A 13,406-nucleotide genomic window follows, 5' to 3' on the forward strand; every position below is an offset into this window, starting at 1 on the left:
CCCTTTATTTCCCTTTCACATTTTAAAACCCATTTAAATAGAAGAATTTTAAAACAGACCCATCCAGAAGTTTTCACAGGCATCCACTTTATCCCACACTTCTCCATGACCAGACACACAAAGAAACTGAGACCAGAGATACAATGCACCCTTCCCTCTATTTTTGGAAGAATTTAGAGTCTGCACTAAGGGAAAGGAAGCTGGCATGCTCTAGCAGCAAAAAAAAAAAAAAAAAGAAGAAAAAAAAAAAAGGTAGTTGGATGCCTCTAGTATGAAGGGCAGGCCATATGAAAGGGGTCTATGCCTCCAAATTCTTAGTACCATGACCTGAACCCCAAGGGGGCAGATGCTCAAGATCACCAGGTGAATGAGGAGCTGCTGGTGGCCTGCCCTATGTCCATACCCTTCTGTCTTCCTATCAGAACTGAATTTTGTTCAGGGCAGCAATGTGCCTCATTTCCCTGCTTTGGCTGATGAGAAGTGAACAGAGCCCTGGGTGGCACTTCCGGGGAAGCCTGTTAAGGGAGCGGATGAAGCAGGCACACACCTCTTTTGCCCTTTACACTTCCATTCCTCTTGCCCAAGCCATGGGCATGGGGGATGGAGTTTTGGTGACCATCATGGAACCTCACTGATGACAGTGACCTCATCTCTAAGGATGAAACCCAGGAAGAGCCTGAGTCTTTAACGGCATTGAGGGGCTGCCATGTCACACTAGGCTACCTTCCTTCCCACTTTTGTAGAAGAGAAAAACTGATCCTTAACTTATCTAAACTACTATCACCCAACTTACCCAAATTTGACCCAAATGCAATGCCTGTCCAACCTATCATCCAAATACGGTCGTCCTACAGCAGGCTTGGGGGTTTTGTTTTTTGTTTTTTTGTCTAGGGTAAGTCAATTTCTATTGTCTAGGGAAAGTCAATTTTGTCTACACAAATTAAAAATCAGTGGGAATTTTCATTAGACTAAAAATCCACTCTGGCTAAACATATTTGGTACATTTGGGGTAATGATGGGGGAGAACATCTCTTGCTGCTCCTAAAATATGAAATAAGGGCTGGCCCGATAGCTCAGGTGGTTGGAGCGCTGTGCTCCTAATGCTGAAGACCGCCGGTTCAATTCCCACATGGGCCAGTGAGCTGTGCCCTCCAGCTAAGATTGTGAACAACAACAGCGTAAGCAGCCCAGGCTGTGGGCTACTGTGCCACCAGGAGCCCATCGTGATTGGCCGGCTGATTGGGGAGCACAAGGCTCATAATACCAGCACGGGCCAGGGAGCTGTGTCCTACACAACTAGACAACAGCTTGAACCGGAGTGGGGGTTGGGGGAGGCAGAAGAAAGGGGAAAAACAAACAAAAAAATAAGCAAATAAAATATGAAATAAGCACCAACTGCTCCTCTTCTAATGCAATAATTAGCTAGATATTTTAATTACATATTATATTTGGAGAAAATGGGAGGGAAAGGAAGAAAAGGTAAGATAGAAGGGAGCCCAAATGTCCATCAAAGGATGGCTGGATAAAGAAAATGTGGTATACACAGACAGTGGAATATCATTCAGCTTTAAGAAAGGAGAGCTGGTCACATGCTACAACATGGACAAGCCTCAAGGACATTATGCCATGTCAAATAAACCAGATACAAAAGGACAAATGTTGTATGAATCCACTCATATGAGGTACTTATCTATAGCATTCAAAATCAGAGAAACAGAAAGTAGGAAGATGGTTGCCAAGGGCTGGGAGGAGGGGAAATCAGTGTTTAATGGGCACCAAGTTTCCATTGTGCAAGATGAAAAAGCTCTGGAGATCTATGGCACAACAATGTGAATATGCTTGACACTACTGCACACTTAAAAATGTTTGAGGTGGTAAATTGAGTGCTATGTGATTGTAACCACAATTAAAAATATAACAAAAAATTTAAAGATAGAAGAGCACAGGAGGGAAGAGGAGACTGGAGACGTCACACACTGAGGGGGGGGATAAGAGAAATGGAGGGGACAGAGAATGTGGCTAGTGGGCACCACACTGGATGGCACAGAACATTTCCATCATTGCAGAATGCGGCACTGCACAGCCCTGGCATGGACTCTACATCGGATTCTATACTGTGATGAAAAGGAGCCTTCCTGGAACATTGGAGCTCTGGGAGCACTACTGATGACACAACTTCTCTCTGCCTCATTTGTAAAATGAGGTTTGTATTAGCACTGATTTATTGGGTTAAGTGGAGTAAATGAGATCATACATATAAAGCACACATGCCTGGCACATAGTAGGTGCTTGATGTATGCTGGCTATTGTTTCAGGGGGAGCAGAGGGTGTATGTAGCTGGAGCACACATGCACACAAACACATGCACACTTGTGACTCCTTGCAGAGGCAGATGGTGAATCACTCCTCTCCCTGCGACCATCTACCCTCCCCACTCCCAGGAAGGGCAGAAGGTTCCGATTAAACAACTGAAATGGGCTGCACCTCCAGGTGGTCCTCAGGTGTCAGGCACGGTGACCAGGCTCAGGGTGATCTGGTCGCCCTTCTCCTACCAGCCCACGGGAACGTGGGAATGGGGACCACATGTGGGAGCCCAGATGGGTGGGTGAGGCCCAGAGCAGGCTCTGGCTGAGTCTCCACTGGCCCCGGGAGGCTGTTCAAGAGGCAAGTGAGGAGTCCTCAGAAGGAAACTGCTACCTGTGCCAACAGGAACCCCTTCCATTGTAGCCCCTCTATTACTCTGCAGTAATAGACTAATAGACAGCAGAAACCCAGAGACCAGCTAGTACCTGGGAATGGTTCATTTCTCTCAAAAGGGACGTTACATGCAATGACTGCTCCTTGCATATCTATACATGGCTATGCATATCATGCGTGTGGACATGTACACGTTTATTATGTATAGACACATACACCTGTGTGTACTTATGTCTGCAGACATATATGTGTGGGCATATCCATGCATATATTTGTGGGTCTGCATATACACATATTTATTTGTGGACATACACACGTATATGAACATACACACGTGTTTGTGTGGCTATGTGCATGTGTATATTTGTGTGTGGCATATACATATGTGTATTTATATGTGGCGAGCACATTGTCAAGTGACTCCAAAATCCTCTATTCGTTTCAAATTTTTAGTTAAAGGTTATTAGAATATACTAGAATATATCCCTTCATTTCCTTTTTAAGCTTCTTTATTTATTTTATCCCATTGATCTGTGAGTTTATCCTCACGTTTTGTGATGCTGCTCAATGGGTTGCTATGACAAAAGGACATGACCCATTTTGTTTTGTATCTTCCTGGGATGCTTCAGGGAGGACACTGACAGGCTAAGAGGCCCGCTGTGCAGATAAGACACCAGCCACCAGCAGATTCTGTGACCAAGATGTGAAACCAGACAGATCTCCTGCCTCCTGCACTTGGCTTCCAAGGGGCAGGGGAGGTAATCGGACATGTGATGAACTAACTACCAGTTACTACTGTACATTGGGCTCTTTGGCACAAGTCTGATCATTAAAGTTAAAATTAAAGATTGATTATGGTTGGGTAAGTGAAAGAAGGAAAACACTCAAAGGACTGCTGATTTATCGAGGAGACACACCTGCCTAAAGGTTTAGGTATTCTAAAAAACCCAATACATTTTTCTTTTAATAGAATACTTCTTAATGAGTAATGTTTTAAGTAAAAAGAGGGAGATTCTGTGGGAGATAGAAAAGCATTTAATGACTTTGTCCCCAAGATAATTTGTCAGTAAGACCTATGAACATTCAACGTTATTTTAAATGTATAATCTCTTAATCTGCATGGCTTTAGAGCTCTCAAAAAGAGTATTGAGTCACAGAAATAAATAAGTAACTTTCTTCAGGAGGAATGCTCTGCATTCAGAAGGCACCGGATGTAGTGAATAGGGGGCTGGATGGGGAGACAGGGGACAAGGATTCTCCTTTGGTTTAACCATGTTGGAAAAAGCAGATCCTGGGTTTCCAGACTCTTTCCAGGGGATCCCATGTGTTTCTCAGAAGGTTGCCTGGTGGATGTGGGGCTCCCAGGTAACATCCGCTTGGAACAAAAGGCTCTGAGATCAGAGAGGGTTTGAAAACCACTGGCCTCACACAGACAGACACTGAGCTAGAGAAGACACTGCTGAGAGAGATGCTGCCCCTTCCTTCCTGCCTAGCAGCCATGGGGATAGGAGAAGGGTAGAGACCAGGCTTTAACTTCCTCTTTCTTTCCTGTCCCTTAGGGGATGTGAGCAGCCGGAGGTCAGAGGGAAAACACTAAAGGTCATCCATCCACTTCCACGACCAGGCTCAGAGCTCTTTGCACCCTGCCCTTCAACTACTGGGCCAGCCCCTCATGGACACAAACTCAGAAAGGCAAGTCCACAGGTCCTGCCTTTGTGACTCGAACCCACTGCAATCAGGCAGGAGCAAGTCAGTTCCAGTCTTGGACACTTACTGAGAGCAAGACAAGGGAAAGCAATTCTGCCACCTCTTTAAGCAAAACCTAGAGGAGCTGATACTCCTGAGCACAAGGGCTGAGGAACCACATAGGCCTGCGTTGGAATCCTCTCCACCATGTTCTAAGTGCCCTGGCCCTGGGCAAATGACTTTCCCTCTCAGAGACCAAGGCTCCCCTCCATGAACCGGCATCTGAGGCCCCTTTACAGGGTTTCGGCAGGAGAATACCACAGCCTTTCCCACCCTATCCCCTGACAACTGCCTCCGCCCCACCAGGCAGGAGCACCATGAGGTCAGACTGTCTTGGCCACTGCTGTACACCCGGGACCAGAATACTGACCAGCATTAGAAACTTTTCCATCAAATCTGGTGAATAAATCAATGAGCCAGAGAGCAAACTGAAGCCTACTATGAGTAGCATGAGAGGCCGCATGCAAGGTGGGTATGAGCCCACTTTTACCTAGCCCTGACACCTTTGACCAGGGAAGCCTGGGCAAGGTACGTCACCACTCTGTGCCTCAGTTTCCTCATCCATAAAATGAACATAATACTTGGATTTACCTCAAGAGCTATTGGAAGGATTAAATGAGATAATACATGAAACAGCACTCGGCACTATGTCCAACCCACACAGCTACTCAGTCATGTCAATTATTGTTTTTGAAATGTTCACCCCAAATTGCTTTCTCCTGTATCACTGATGAGTCCCAGTGACCAAGATTAGAATGTAAATAAATGTTCTTCATTTGCTCCTCAGCAATAATTATGATGGTCGCATTCAATCTTTTTTCTTCCTTCATAATATCTTGTTTTCTCTGTCTTTGTAAGAATAAAACATCTCCCACAGTGGCAGCACGTGACTATGTCCATTCCTTTAGACAATGATTTTCCCATAGATTGTTTAATCATATAGATGGGGAACTCACCTGCCTTTTAGTTAGCCAAATTTCTTAATAGTATGCTCTTGCGTGATTGCATATTTGTGTTTAAAAGTAAGTTTTAAGGTGCTTCTAGTGATTAGTTTTTAAAATTTGGGGTTTAAAATTTTTTAATTTACTTTTTTGGTTTTTGTTTCATTTACTAATATTTCCTGAGGAAGAGTACTAGGTGACCCCAGGGTCATCTTTACCCTGTGCCTGTGAGCGAGAAAACAGAGGACAAAAGGAAGGACGGATACATGGTTTTCAAAGGTTAAGATCAGGCTCAGTTCTGACCTAATCGCTTTCTGATTTTATAACTTATTAAAAACGCACTGTATTACAGAAGGCTCTCATGGGTCAGTTAGATCAGGAACTGGGTCTTTTGGGAGCATGAGTTTCAGAAATAAGGAACTTACTTTGCTGGAAAAAAAAGGATGTTATATAAACCCCCCATTCTAAAAGTCATAATGGTGAGCAAGGCAGCCCTGAGCACACAGCTCTCCCACATTGGCTTTGCTACAGGCTCTGAGAGGCTGGTCCCATGATTCTTCCTTGTGTCCAGCATGTCACTTGGCTTGCTGAACCATCTACAGGGCCATCATTACAACCTCATTGCAGGTGGTGGCACAGAACTTGTCACCAGCTGGGCTTCTGTCTCAAGACCTCCTGGAGAAGCCGCTGAGGCCGAGAGCAGAAGCCCTGTGCTATGTGGTGTCCAGGGAGGTAGCACAGGAAGCCAGGGCCGGACGGCTGCCTCCATCCCTCCCACAGTCAGCAAGCCCAGAACAGCTGATGGGCTTTGCTCACTGGGTCCAGGTTGCTATGGAGATCAGCGGTCTCCCTGGATGCCCTCACTACAGGACCAATTGGAACTGTCCTGTCGAGGGAGCATAGCGAACACCCTTGTCACATGGCGATGGGAGGCATAGTGTACAGAGTTACTAGGTTGGGCCCCCCATCTTCCTGCTGAGTTAGAGGGAGTGCTCAGGCTTAGTCACTGTTATGTCTAGAAAGAAAGGGTTTTTTCCTTAAATTGAATTTTCTAGATGAAGGGAAGATGACTCTCTTGGTGTTATATTTTATTTTTACTGCTTCTTCCAGCATTTCACAATTATTTAAATTAATGATTGCTACTGAGTTAAAAAAATGCCTTGAGCAGAAGATGAGAATGATAATTTAAAAGAAAACCCTTAAAAGCATCAGTGTAATTGCATTCAGGAATAACCTCCTTTGACTTCCTTGTGCTTGTTGAAGAAATTACTGATGGCAAAAGCAAATGCAAAATTTTAATAATGAGTCAGTAGTTCTTTATGAACTAAGCTGCTTAGATGAAAATAAAAATCCTATTTTTTTTTACCTGTTAGGACAGGATTTCTGAGCTGGGAGGGTCTGTGAGTTAGCTGACCCTGTGGGCTATGTGTCTGTGTATTTGAGGGCATTTTTCTGAGAACGGGGTATATAGCTCTCAACTATTCTCAAAGGAGGGGTCCCCAAAATGTTAAGAGTTCACTTAATTTATGGCAAAGTTTCCTGATCCAGTTCCTTTTATCCTGTTGGATATGTCAAAGCTCAGTGGAAAGCACATATTAGGGGTGTTTTCCTGCCTTCCTTTCCACCCACAGGCCATGTGTCCCAGTCTTTCTCCTCCTCTTCTCGTCACCCTCATCTGGGGAATATTTATTTAAAACAATAAATACTGAGCACCATCCATGCCAGACATAGTGCCCCATGTTGGGGATATGAGGACAAATTAAACAGGGTCCATGTTTTCAAGGAGCTCATAGAAAAGGACACATAAATGGATAATCTGATGTGTGTAACAATTACGGAGACGTATGGAGACAATGCTGGAGGAGGGTCAGAGGTCGCGGTATACATATCAAACATTCCCTATTACCCAACCCTACCCTAGGTCAAAGGCAAAATATAAGAAGAATATACTCGAAAAGTCTGACGAATGGCGTTCTGCCTAGTTGGCTGGCTGGAACTTAAATAACAATGTCAAGGATAAAACAAGTCTTCTCAAAAGTTGTCTTAAATTCAGAGACAGAGAGTAGAATAGTAGTTACCAGGGGCTGGGAAGGAGGGCTGGGAATGGACACTAGTGTTCTGTGGGTCGAGTTTCAGTTGGGGAAGGTGAAATGACAATGTTCTGGAGATGGATGGCAGTGATGGTTGTACAATATAAACGGGCTTCATGGCAATGAACCATATACTTAAAAATGGTTAAAATGGTTAAAATGGTAAATGTTTACCACACTGGAAAAAAAAAAAAGAAAGTAGTTTGATTCTTTTGGTATGTATTTTACAAAAAGAGATGTTCCTGGAGCCCATTTCTACCAGGATGCTAGAGAAAATGATTCTGCTGAGTCAAGAGTTTCACAGAGCGTCGTGTCTACCCTATTTTCCAGACAGCTGTGTCCCTGTCATTGCTCAGGCGACACACTCTACTCCTTTCTCTTCTATGGGACGGTCAGCGGGGCTGGGAAGGAAGCCCTGGGAGGCTCTAAGAGGCCCTGAGCAGAGCTGCAGTGTTCTCTGGACAGCGTCACCTAACCAGTCCCCACACGAGGCAGTGGCCACCAGCCACCAGCCACCAGCAGCCTCTACTGCCTGCTCCCTGCCGGGTCCTGGAGAGAGTGAGCCCCATACAGTGTCACATTTCCCTGACGAGCAGCCTGAAAAGTGAGCTGCCTGGGTGGGAGGGCTTGGATGGCAGAGTTATACGGCCCCCCTGGTCATCTCAGAATTTGATCTCGGTTATCACAGACTCTGCGCCCACGAAGCGCCGGGCTTACTGGCAGCTGAGATTATCCAGGTGCACTTCTTCATCTAGATTCACCTGCCGATCGCCGTCCTACAGAGGATCTGAAACTCCGCATCTGCTTCAGGCTCGCGTGTCTATCAGCAGTGCTCGCTCCTGGGCAATGACAGCACCTCGGTGATGCTTATCTTCAGGATTCTTCTTTGGGGTTCGGTAGCTACACCTCTGGTTTGGTTACAGCTTCTCTGTGCCAGTGTATCAGGACCTGAGCTGCCCTGCAAGAGGTTCCGGTGCTGATCACTTCCCCCTGGAGAGATGCAAGGGCATCCTGCTGGGCTGGCCCCCAAGGACACCTGGGGGACTCTGTGCCCCTTTTCCCTGCAGCTCTGGGGGACTGCATCTGCTTATCAGCTGCCACTACAGGCCTGAGGACTATTTAGTCTAATAATCTTCATTCCACACATGTGGAAACAGAAGGCCAGAAATTTACATGAATCTCGGTAGGTAAGAGCTGGAAGGAAATGAGCCAGCCATTCCACACCTAGGTATGTATCCAACAGAAACAAAAGCACATGTCCCCAAAAAGACTCATTCAAGAATGTTCCTAGCAGCTTTATTCACAACAGCCAAAACTTGTGTCCACCAACAGGATAATGGCTAAACAAATGGTAGTTTACTTCTACAATAGAAAACTACTCGGCAACCAGGAAAACTACACATGCAACACCCTAAGCAAATCTCAAAATCATTTCTTGATGTTCTGAGTTGAATTTTGTCCCCAGGTTCCTATGTTGAACTCCTAACCAGCAGTACCTCAGCATGTGACCTCATTTGGAAATAAGATCATTACAGATGTAATTAGTTAAGATGAGGTCATACTGGAGGAGGGTGGGCCCTAACCCAATATGACTGCTGTCCTTTTAAAAAGGGGAGATTTGGACACAGGGAGAACAACACCACATGAAGACTGGAGTTGTGCTGCCACAAGAAAAGTCTGGAATATACCCTTCCCTAATGCCTTCAGGGGGAACATGGCCCTGCCAACACCTTGACATTGGACTTGTACCCTCTAGAACTGTGAGACAAATTTCTGTTGTTTAAGCCTCCCAGTCTGTGGTACTTTGTTAGAATAGCCCTAGCAAACTAATACAGTTGGCAACAGAAGTTTTACACAAGAAAGTATATACTACGAAGTTCACCTACACTGAGTTCTAGAACAGGTTAAACAAACTATAGTGAAGAAATTAGGACACCATTTGGAGAGGTGGGGGTGGGAATGACTAAGAAGGGGCATGAGGGAACTTCCTGGGTGATGCTGACCTTCTATAATTATCTTCACAGGGGTTTGGGTTACACAACGGTGTGCATTTGTCAAAGCGATCAAAAGGTGCACTTGGGTAGGGTTTGTGTATTTCACCCTATGTAAAATTCACCACACATGAAAAGAATCATGAACAAATACTGAACTCTCCAGGGGGCGAGGTATACTGGTATCCACAATTTACTCTGAAATACATGAAAACAATGAAGATAGTTTGCTAGAAGGCTAGGTGTGTAAATAGATATGCACAGATACGTGATAAAGCACACAGAGCAAAACGTTAATTGTAGAATCTAGGTCATGTCCACAAGGGCATGCATGACACATGTTTTTCAAATTTTCTATGGAGTTGAAAATTTTCAAAATAAAACGTGGAAAACTATTACTATGCCCACAGTCTAATGTCTTTCAAGGTTCCACTGTCAGTCAGTACAATCGCATGACAGTGCTACTAAGGATCTAAAAGCAAGCTTAATGAAAGGTATTTTCAAAGGAAATTTAACTCTGAGAGCAAAGGAACATTATGTTGAAATATGTACTGTTTAACGGTAAGAAATGTTTTCCCACTCTAAAACTAATTTGTGTGACATGCCTATTTCATAACAACACGGTATGGGAAACAACAGCAAGAACTTTTTCTTCACTTCAGAGATGTCTATTCTTAAATACCCTGAGGACAACCCAAACCAACCAACTACAGAAAATTAAAGTGACACTCAGTAGTCAGTTCCCACAAAGTGCATTCTTTACAACCTTGCGTGGAAGCTTTGCATTGACAGCAGCTCCCAGCAGACCCCAAAAACTAGCCTTACCAGCCACGTTTCAAATGCTCAATAGCCACACGTGGCTAGTGGTTACCACAGTGCCCAGTGCAGATACAGAATACTGCCGTCATCACAGAGAGCACCGTTGGACAGTGCTTGTCCTGAAAAGGAAACGAATGAAACTTTTCCCAGGGAAGCCAGGGGGCTCGTAAGTAAAAGGTTGGCTGAGATGGCAGTGTGGTTTTAGGCACTATCATCACCATTATCGTCATTATTATTTAATGTTTTTAAGTGCCCTCTGGTGACTTTTTTACTTACAAAGTTCAATGGAATGTAGAGGTCTGCAATCAGTGCAGCCTTTTCTTGACCGATCTGAGTCCTCCCTTAAAAGAAAGGATGAGGAAAATAAAGAGATGAGGTGAAAGGGAGAGAATGGGGCAGGAGAAAGGAAGGGAGGTGCACAGAGAAAGGATGTGGGAAGAGAGAGAAGGAATGTGCATCTTGTCATCCAAAGTCAGCACATTGTCTGTCTGTATTAATCAAGCCTTTTTCTTTTCTGCATTCTGATGCTCTGACATCTGGGGCCTTGCTAACTCTGGAGGGATTGCTCCTCTCAGGGCGAGCCAATTCTTAGAGACTGTAAACAAGTCACCTGCCAGGGCCTCTTTCACATGCACAGGCCACTATTCCCCCCCCCCCCCCTTGACTACCCCAGGGCCAGGTAGCAGACAGCCCTCACCCCAGAGCCCCTAAAATTATTCAAACCAACCAATCCTAAATCTGCTTACTTTGCCTCGGCCATTCGTTCCTGCAAAAACCACAATAAAGGCTCTTGTCCAGTTCTCCCCTCACTTCCTCTGCCTCCTGACCCACCCAGGTACTTTCCACAGGCCTCCCCCACCCCATGATGTGGTATGCTTCCTCCTCTTGGGAACTGTGAGTAACAAACTATCTTTATCCAGTGGCAATGGTCTGCTGAACTGTATCTGAATAACAATAAAATCTGTATTTTAAAACACTTTCACTCTACAACACCCAGTCTCACCACAGGAAAACTCAAGTTTATTTAACTGAAAATCAATTTCTCAGCCAAGTTGGGTTATGTTACTCAACTGTGCTGTGGGAAGTACAGAGGATGTGTAAAATAGAAAAAACAAACAAACAAAAAAACCCCACCTCTTCTTTTACACTGTTTTTGGGAATGCAGCACAAAATGGACCATCTTATAGACCATGTGGAATCGCTCAAACTTAGCTATTAGATGATCAGATACACCCCACATTTTATAGCTGAAACCTCTCGCCCAAGGTAATCCACAGGGGTAAAACTAAGATTTGAATGCAAACATTCTGACTAATGCCTGTCCAGCATATTTTTTTTCAGACCATTCCACATTCACCTAAAATTGAAAGAAATGAATAAATGATTAAGCCTCTTGCATGTGGTCTGCTAAACCTCCAGTACTGTGTCTATTTTAATTAAAGCAGCCATGAAGATCTCTTCATCCCAAGTAATTGCTGGAGTTGAGGTAACTAATAATAATGGTTTTATTAATAATAATTAATGGTTCAGGAACCATTTGTAAAGCTAGACACTTCCTAACACCTCCCCAGGGAGCCTGGTCTGGGACAAGCAGGAGATCAGGCTACTTACAGGAAACCTCTGATTTTCTGAATAAAAGGTGGTAAGCACATTTGCAGCTGGTCTGACACCCTCCCCTCTTCAGGAGTTCTGTCTTTGCATGGGAAATGCAGGGGTAGCTGACAGTCTTTGAGACAGGAAGGCAAATCTGAAAAGCAAGCAGTGAGCGCCAAAAGTATCCTGAGTGCTGGGGGACACCTCCCACAGTGCAGGAACATGGGGCCTTGACCCTGAGGGAGTCTTAAAGCCATGCTGCAGAGGTGTATGAAACCCTTTACCTGGGAGAAAGCAGTGCTGGACTGCTAGTTCCAATTGGGGAAGAGAGGGGGCACAAATTACAATATTTTTCAATTTCATCCTACAGAAAAAGGACATTCTCCCTGCATTCTGAACACTGGTGGGGAAATTAGCTTTATGTCAATCTTAAACTCTCATTTAAAATTTTCCCATTATCCAGTCCTCCTGCCTTATAAAACCACTTCACCCGTGAGAGCTTGGAGGAGAGTATTACCTGTAGGGACCACCCGAATCTTAAAAATTATGGTACAGTCACTACATATATTGCAAAAATACTTTTATTCAGAAAGGTGCCAATTGTGTTTTGGGAGTAATGTTAGACAAATTTTCTGACGTGTGTATATGTATACCTGTGTGTATACTCATACATATACATGTGCATACTTATATATTCTAAAGTACCATATTTTCTGGAGTATGGTAAATTTATAAAAATTTTTTCCATGCTCATGCACGCAATGTTTAAAAATGAAAATCCAATGAGTTCACTGGTTGATTTTCATTGTCAAAAAGCATTTAACAACTGAAAATCATGAGAGGTTTTATTGAGATTGTGGGATTATCAGTGATTTTCCCCGTTTTCTCAAAGGCTGGACAATGAATTATGATATTGTATAATTTTTCAAGTTAAATATATTTACATACTTAATCAGGTATATGGCTCTTCTGAAACTTTATCTGAAATAAATTTATGGATAAACCCTTTCCTTCTAAGGGATTATATATTTACAACTTCTACCTTTATTATCTCAATACAAATTTGTTTTTAAATATGATCAATTGTTAATCAACGCCACATGAAAATTTCTAAGTTCTCAAACTTAAACCCATTATAACATGATGTTATAATAAATGATGTTATAATAAAATCCAAACACACAAGACTAGACTATACTGCATTTAATTTCGATATTTAAAAAGTGAGGCTTTTACATTTTTCCCAAGTTTGTATCACTTTATCCAGCTCATAATCTGTACTACCAAACAATGCAAAGCTTAATAAAGCAACTGCAGAAAAACCCTAGATAAGGACAAATGATGAATTTGCAGAAAGGTCCACGAAATGAAAAGATAATCCTTAGAATCATTTTCGCTGATTGTGTTGTTTTGATCAACTATGTTAGACTCCACTTATCTATGCCAGAAAAGTTTTTATTAATAACCGTGTGTTTTAAAGAAATCGAGTTCAAAATGATTAATAGTTCTACTTAATTGGTGAGCAGTGG

The 13,406-nt window shown here is 43.5% G+C and overlaps 1 protein-coding gene across 4 annotated transcripts in view; it reads right to left on the reverse strand.

The window, feature by feature from the left end:
- The window catches only part of DAPK1 (death associated protein kinase 1), a 168,171-nt gene that overhangs the window by 118,237 nt on the left and 36,528 nt on the right, over positions 1–13,406 (reverse strand). The window lies entirely within an intron of this gene.

This window comes from Rhinolophus sinicus, chromosome 16, assembly GCF_057876585.1.
Source record: "Rhinolophus sinicus isolate RSI-liver-muscle chromosome 16, RSI-T2T, whole genome shotgun sequence".
NCBI lineage: Eukaryota > Metazoa > Chordata > Mammalia > Chiroptera > Rhinolophidae > Rhinolophus > Rhinolophus sinicus.